Consider the following 7,872-nt stretch of genomic DNA (forward strand, 5'->3'; position numbering starts at 1 on the left):
AAGCGCGCACCACCACTGCTGCGCAGTCCGGCCTCCAGACCACGGGTGTTCTCCAGGGATGTAACTGCAATGTCGCGGTTTGCCTGCAGAAATTAGTTGTAAGTTACTTCCCATGTGAAACCCGACCTCAGACATTTCCTTTGTGGTTTCTGAAGTTTTAAAAACAAAACCCGTTGACCTCCCTAACCCATCACAAGTTTCTGCCCAATGGGAGAGGTTTGTTGGGCAGCGTCCCCCAGGCACCATCCCCTTGGTCCCCCCTCCAATCACTCGGCTGGGGGCGAGGGAAGTCCCCAGGAGCGCAAACACTTTGGAGGCTGAGGCCCTGAGGCTGCAGGTGTGTGGAGGGGGATCACTCACTGGGATGGGCAAAGTTCTGAGGCTGAGACCCTGCGGCTGTTGCTGGGAGGGGATCACTCCATGGGGCGCGGGTGCTTCCTAGGCTGAGACCCTGAGGCTGCAGGTGTGGGGGGGGGGATCACTCCATGGGGACCCAGGTGCAAGGTTCAGAGGCTGAGACCCTGAGGCTGTGGTGGGAGTGGCTTGCCCAGTGCTTCTAGGGTAAGTCCCTGTGAAGAAGGGGCAGAAAGATTTTGGGCAAAGAAGCCCTCAGAGGCGGTTCTGCGGACTGCGCATTAGGACCATGTTGTCATCTTTAGAGAAAGAAACTTGGCGGCGGCTTCCAGTCCAGAACCAGGATGGTTCACATCGCAGGCATGGCTGTCGCGGAGGCGGCGGCTTCCTGCAGCTGCTTCCAGTTCTGTGGTGCTGGGTGCCACCGCAGGGAAGGTGGTTGGAGTTAGGGTGGGGTAGGGGGGTAGTTGTCCCTAGGCAGACTCTCCCTGGTCAGCTCCTTCAGGGGTCCCACCTGAGGTCCTCAGGCACCTGTACCTTAACAGTCCCCAACACTAAGCTTTCCTTTGTGGAATTGTAGGAATTAATTAAACCGATTCGAAAATTTCTAAGAAATTGCAAGAGACCAGGATAGTCAAAACAATATTGCAAAGGAAGAACAAAGTTGGAGGATCTTATGCAGATTAAGGAGGGGCCATGAACTGGGGGCCTCTGTACATGAGATACCTCCCCCGCCAAAGGAATTTGTTTTTGTGTTTTTTTATAAAGGGTCAGGAGGGCCTCTGGGCAGCATTCCGCCAGGCCGATGACTTGCCCTCTCTCAGCGGCGCCCCGCTCCCCGGACTGGGGGACTCCGACAGGGCTGAGAGGACTGGATGCCAACATCTTTGTGACAGAGTGATGGTTAATTAGCATATTATCCTTTCATTAGATAGGCTTGCCAAGAAAGCCAGTCAACCTAGGTGCCTATCAATAGATGAATGGATGAAGAAGGTGTGGTGCATACATATGATGGAATATTACTCAGACATGAAAAAATTAAAACCTGCCCTGGCTGGTTCGGCTCAGTAGATAGAGCATCGGCCTATGAATGAAGGGGCCCAGGTTCAATACTGGTCAAAGGCACATGTCCGGGTTGTGAAAATTAAATCTTGCCATTGAGGCATCATGGATGTAAAACATTATGTTTCCTGACATAAATCGGACAAAGAAAGACAAATACCATATGATTTCACTTACATGTAAAATCTAAAACACAAAACAAAGTGAAACAGTGCCGGACGCCAATGCCAGCATGTCAGCAGGGATGAATCACCTGGAGATGGCTGAGGGCATTTCCCCAACCTGAGAAGGATGATTGTGGCTGCCAGACAGCTAAGGGCATCTTAATCTACATGTTACTGCCTCCTACTGGCCAAACACCTGAACAGCAGAAGGCAATTTCCTCCAATCTGACAATGGATTGTGTATAGGAACCCCTACCCTTTGATGTGTATATCTACCTCGCCTTAGGACTAATTGTGTAAATATAGAGTAAGGGGTCCTGAGACAAGGAGAACTTAGTTCCTTTAGCTAAGTCTTCTCTGACTTCCCAACATGCCTTTCAAAATTATATTTTGTCTCTGAACTCTATTAAGTTACCCACAGCCCTTCTCCAGATTCCTGAACCCTTCTAGATGCTGGAGCACGAACCCCGGCACGGAGGCACAGCCCTCTGGTGGGCACAGAGGCTCTATCCTGTGCCCACTGCAAGCCTCTCTCCAGGGCCTCGGGTTTGTGTGTGAGGGACGGGGGAGTGGGAAGGGACTGACCACAAGCTTCCAGTTACACAGCGAGTCATGGGGTGTGACATGCAGCGTTGGGGAGATGGTCAGTGACACTAATGACGATGTGCGGTGACAGATCCACTTCTTGTGGTGACCACCCTGTAAGGTATATGTGTTCAGTCACTATGTTTACACCTGAAACTAACATAATACTGTTTGTCAATTATAATTAAATATTAATTAACTAAAAACTAAAATAGCTGCCCTGATTATACCTTTTTAAAAAAGAGTGAATGGGCAGCACCACTGGAGGGCTACCCCCTTCCTCATTAGCATCCAGACAGGGAAGGTTTAAGGGGAACAAAGCCCTCGGTGGCAGGGCCAAGAAAATGCCCGGCTGAAGGTGCAGGAACTTGGAGGAGCTACAGCAACACGGCCTGGACACTGGGAGCTGGCTGAGGGCTGGGCACTGGGATCTGGCTGAGGCCTGGGCACTGGGAGCTGGCTGAGGGCTGGGCACTGGGAGCTGGCTGAGGGCTGGGCACTGGGAGCTGGCTGAGGGCTGGGCACTGGGAGCTGGCTGAGGGCTGGGCACTGGGAGCTGGCTGAGGGCTGGGCACTGGGAGCTGGCTGAGGGCTGGGCACTGGGAGCTGGCTGAGGGCTGGGCACTGGGAGCTGGCTGAGGGCTGGGCACTGGGAGCTGGCTGAGGGCTGGGCACTGGGAGCTGGCTGAGGGCTGGGCACTGGGAGCTGGGCGAGGGCTGGACACTGGGAGCTGGCTAAGGACTGGACACTGGGAGCTGGCTGAGGGCAGGACACTGGGAGCTGGCTGAGGGCTGGGCACTGGGAGCGGGCTGAGGGCTGGGCACTGGGAGCTGGCTGAGGACTGGGCACTCGGAGCTGGCTGAGGGCAGGTCACTGGGAGCTGGCTGAGGGCTGGGCACTGGGAGCGGGCTGAGGGCTGGGCACTGGGAGCTGGCTGAGGACTGGGCACTCGGAGCTGGCTGAGGGCAGGTCACTGGGAGCTGGCTGAGGGCTGGGCACTGGGAGCGGGCTGAGGGCTGGGCACTGGGAGCTGGCTGAGGACTGGGCACTCGGAGCTGGCTGAGGGCAGGTCACTGGGAGCTGGCTGAGGGCTGGGCACTGGGAGCGGGCTGAGGGCTGGGCACTGGGAGCTGGCTGAGGACTGGGCACTCGGAGCTGGCTGAGGGCAGGTCACTGGGAGCTGGCTGAGGGCTGGGCACTGGGAGCGGGCTGAGGGCTGGGCACTGGGAGCTGGCTGAGGACTGGGCACTCGGAGCTGGCTGAGGGCAGGTCACTGGGAGCTGGCTGAGGGCTGGGCACTGGGAGCGGGCTGAGGGCTGGGCACTGGGAGCTGGCTGAGGACTGGGCACTCGGAGCTGGCTGAGGGCAGGTCACTGGGAGCTGGCTGAGGGCTGGGCACTGGGAGCGGGCTGAGGGCTGGGCACTGGGAGCTGGCTGAGGACTGGGCACTCGGAGCTGGCTGAGGGCAGGTCACTGGGAGCTGGCTGAGGGCTGGGCACTGGGAGCGGGCTGAGGGCTGGGCACTGGGAGCTGGCTGAGGACTGGGCACTCGGAGCTGGCTGAGGGCAGGTCACTGGGAGCTGGCTGAGGGCTGGGCACTGGGAGCGGGCTGAGGGCTGGGCACTGGGAGCTGGCTGAGGACTGGGCACTCGGAGCTGGCTGAGGGCAGGTCACTGGGAGCTGGCTGAGGGCTGGGCACTGGGAGCGGGCTGAGGGCTGGGCACTGGGAGCTGGCTGAGGACTGGGCACTCGGAGCTGGCTGAGGGCAGGTCACTGGGAGCTGGCTGAGGGCTGGGCACTGGGAGCGGGCTGAGGGCTGGGCACTGGGAGCTGGCTGAGGACTGGGCACTCGGAGCTGGCTGAGGGCAGGTCACTGGGAGCTGGCTGAGGGCTGGGCACTGGGAGCGGGCTGAGGGCTGGGCACTGGGAGCTGGCTGAGGGCTGGGCACTGGGAGCTGGCTGAGGGCAGGGCACTGGGAGCTGGCTGAGGGCTGGACACTGGGAGCTGCTGAGGGCTGGGCATGCGGGCTGGCTGGATAGCTGCAGGATGTGTGCAGGATGATGAGGAACCCAGGCAGGGAGGTGTCATGGACAATATTATGAGGCAGAACTGAGTCTAAGGCCCCAGGTTATCCAACGAGAGGGTCGGTCAGGAGAGCCCGGAGAAGGAGCAGCAGCACGCCCACGCCCAGGGGCAGTGAGGACAGAGAGGAAGCAACAAGCACCACCAGCTTGCTCCCCGCTGAGGCCTCTCAACTCAAACAGGCAGACAACACCCCAGTGGGCGGCCCCTTTGGCTGGAGCCTCCTCCCATGTCCAACCAGGAGGCGGTTCCCTTCCCTGTGAGGGCACATCCCAGTGCAGGTTCCATTCCTGCCGGGGCCCCTGCGGGAGGCAACCCACTAATGTTCCTCTCTCTCCCTTCTTCTCCCTCTGAAGTCCATAAACATAGCCTTGGGTAAGGATTTAAAAAAATGACTGTGGCTCTCTACATAACAACATAAACAAAAAATAAATATAATTAAAAAGAAGAAAGACAGCAATTGTGAAATCACAAGAGGCCTCGGAGGGAAAGCAGGGACGGGGGCCTCTGAGCCATGAGAGGGCAGGAGAGTCTTTCCTCGGCCTCCCTCCCATGAGGGGGACAGAGGGGACTGTGATGGCCCCTCGTTGCCATGAGCACAGTTAACTGTGACCCCCACTTCTAGGTGACGGAGACCAGCGGGCAGCGAGGAGACCCCCATGCAGCACCTCCTGCCCACAGAGCCTGACCTGCATGCCACTGCCCTCGCTGGTCCCTGAGGCCTCGGAACCCAGCTTCGCCCAGAGCCTGTCTCCTGGGGCCATGGGGGCGCCGAGAGGAGGTCCCCCCATAGCGGGTCTGAGCATCAAGGAGGCCAGCTTGCAGAGAATAAAGTACCTGCCTGCTTTGCAGACTTTGAATGTGGAAATGACCTGGAACTTTCCTTCAGGAGAACAGGAAAGGGAGGGGCATTGCCTCCCAGTCCCTTAGGAAGCCTGGGGCAGGCCCTCCTCCCTCAAGTCCTGGGAAGGATCCTGCAGTGACATCAACCCCAGGGAGAGCACAGAGCCCTACTTGGTGCCCCCCTGGCTCTGCCTCACCAGCACCTCCCCTGCAGACGGGGCTGGCACCAAGGAAAAGATCTGGCAGAGGGGGAGATGCTGAGCCCCTGGCCATCAGAGAGGCAGCCTGCACCCTCCAAGGAGCTTGGACCCTGGGGACCAGCGTCATGCAGGGCGCGGTGGGGGCTGGGTCAGCGCCAGGCCGGCTGCTCCTGTAGGACCCGGGCCTCCCCCTCCCTCCAGATCACTGCCCACAAGAAGCTCAACTCTCTCCTCCACCAGAGGGACCTGTAGGGTCAGCAAGAGGACCAATGAGGCAACACAGGCTTCTGGCCAAGCTGTGGCCTTCGTCCCCTGAGGAGGCCCTAAAGGACAGATCCATACAGCGAACTGAAGGGGGAGGGAAGGTGTGCACCCAGCTCGCAGGTCTTGGACCTGAAAGCCGCCTCCAGGGCTCCAGGCATGGGGCTTCCTGGGCAGGAGCTGCTCACTGAGTGCAGCGAGAGGAAGCGGGCTAGCGGCTGAGGCAACACCCCACTCCCCACCAAAGCACTTTGACAAACAAGGGTGGGTTCCCAGTGCTAACACACCGCCGCCCTCCCCTCTCCCCGCAGGAGGCTTCCAGAACCGAGGAGCTGCAGTGGGTGTGGAGGCAACTACCCAGGGTCAACTATGAGGTCGGGACCCATTCAGAGTGAGCCAGAAGGGCCCAGGCAAGAGCTGCAGCATCAGGTGACCTCACACGCCAGCCAAGGTGGGCAGTGGACTGAGTACTAGTTTGGTGATGGGGTGTCCTCGGAGGTCGGGTACCTGTGACTGGGATGTGTCTTGGACATAAAGCAAGTGCAGAGTTCTAATCGGTGGTTCCATTCTCCTGCAAGGGAAGCGGCCAGAGAAGGACGAAGTGGATCTCAGGGAGTGCGAGACATCGCCAATATGGGGGACTGAGCACATAGTCACAAGGACCTGCCGAGGATGGAAACAGAAACTCTCGGCCTGGGGAATGCGCTCCCCAAGGAGCCCACTGGGAGACGCTGAGGTTCTGGGAAGGGCAGCCCCGACCCAGCGACAGGAGGCATTGCTCTGCTCAGTGGTTTTCTTAGTGCAGGACCTTCTGTGTCTGTGGGTCATGCCCGCTCATATGAGTGTTTCTGTTGATGTTTGTGTCTCTTTGTTGTTTGGTATAATTTGTTTAGAGATGGGGCACGTCCGGCTCTGGGGACCCCAGCTACTGTGGCGAGGCTGACCACGGGGCAGAGATCGCAGGGTCACCTCAGCAGCTGCTGAGAATTCTTCATCTTGGGGAGCTTCCTGCTTTCCCTCCCAGGATGGCAGCCGCCAGGAACTCTTAGCTGGTGAGACGTTTCTGTCTGTGTGTCTGTAATGTAATTTTGGTCACTGATGTCTACCTTTTGGGGACTTGGTTTGCTGGGGACAAAGATTACACAGGAAAGTAGGAATCACAGGCAGGGGAAGTCAGCACCATGGGCTGGGGTGGGTCTCCATTGTTTGGGCAACAAGGTTAATGTCTCCATGATAATGGGCGGTTCTTGAGTGAGGATGGACCACTCAAGGTCCATCCTCCCAGGTCCCAGGTCCCAGGGGCGTGTAACTTAATATTTTGAGTTTGCTGAGTTAAATGGTAAAACATACTGAATATCAATGTATTTTTAAATAATAGGATTCTGAAATGTAAATATCAGTATGCCTCATATAGAGAATCTAAAGCAGTGATGGAGAACCTATGACATGTATGTCAGAGGTGACACGTGAACTCATTTTTTTGGGTTAATTTTTCTTTGTTAAATGGCATTTAAATATATAAAATAAATATCAAAAATATAAATTTTTGTTTTACTATGGTTGCAAATATCAAAAAACTTCTATATGTGACCTGGCACCAGAGTTAAGTTAGAGTTTTTCAAAATGCTGACACGCCAAGCTCAAAAGATTCGCCATCACTGGGCTAGACGATGATGTGAATCTGTTAATGAATAAGTATTATATTCTTTTTTTAAATCTGAATGTATTGCTAATCTGAGGAATGTTAATTCTAACTAATTGGATGAATAGAATAGGAAACTGAGATGGTTAAACAGCAATTTGGAGTTATCCAGTATATCCTATACCAAGGACACTTAGGAGTGAATTATTTGTATTTTACCTCCCTAACCATAGGACAAATAGCTTACCAGACCAAACCTTTAAAGCACTAAATCAAAGCTATGATTTTAATGCAGGAAACTTTAAATTTCAGAAGAGAAACTACATACTGAATCTCTGACCAGCAACTGATGATGCTATCAATGCACTCAGGGCGAGAGACATGCATAACCCATGGACACTGACAATAGTGTGGTGAAGACCTGGGATGGAGGGTGGGGCTAGGTAAAAGGGGTCAATGGGTGAGGGAGGAGAATATATATATATATATATATCCACCAAGATTCAGGGGATTTTAAGCTAATGCTTTTCTCAAAAGGACTAACCCTACTGAGCTTTTCAAATCCCCAAGGCCCAATTATATTTCTTTGCTTCAGCATCACTTTCCAGATGTTTTCACCACTGCTGGTGAACGCAGATAACACTGAGGTCACCAATGAGGGAAACCTCGAAAAGCAG

The sequence above is a fragment of the Myotis davidii genome, unplaced genomic scaffold, assembly GCF_000327345.1.
Source record: "Myotis davidii unplaced genomic scaffold, ASM32734v1 scaffold4, whole genome shotgun sequence".
NCBI classification, from domain to species: domain Eukaryota; kingdom Metazoa; phylum Chordata; class Mammalia; order Chiroptera; family Vespertilionidae; genus Myotis; species Myotis davidii.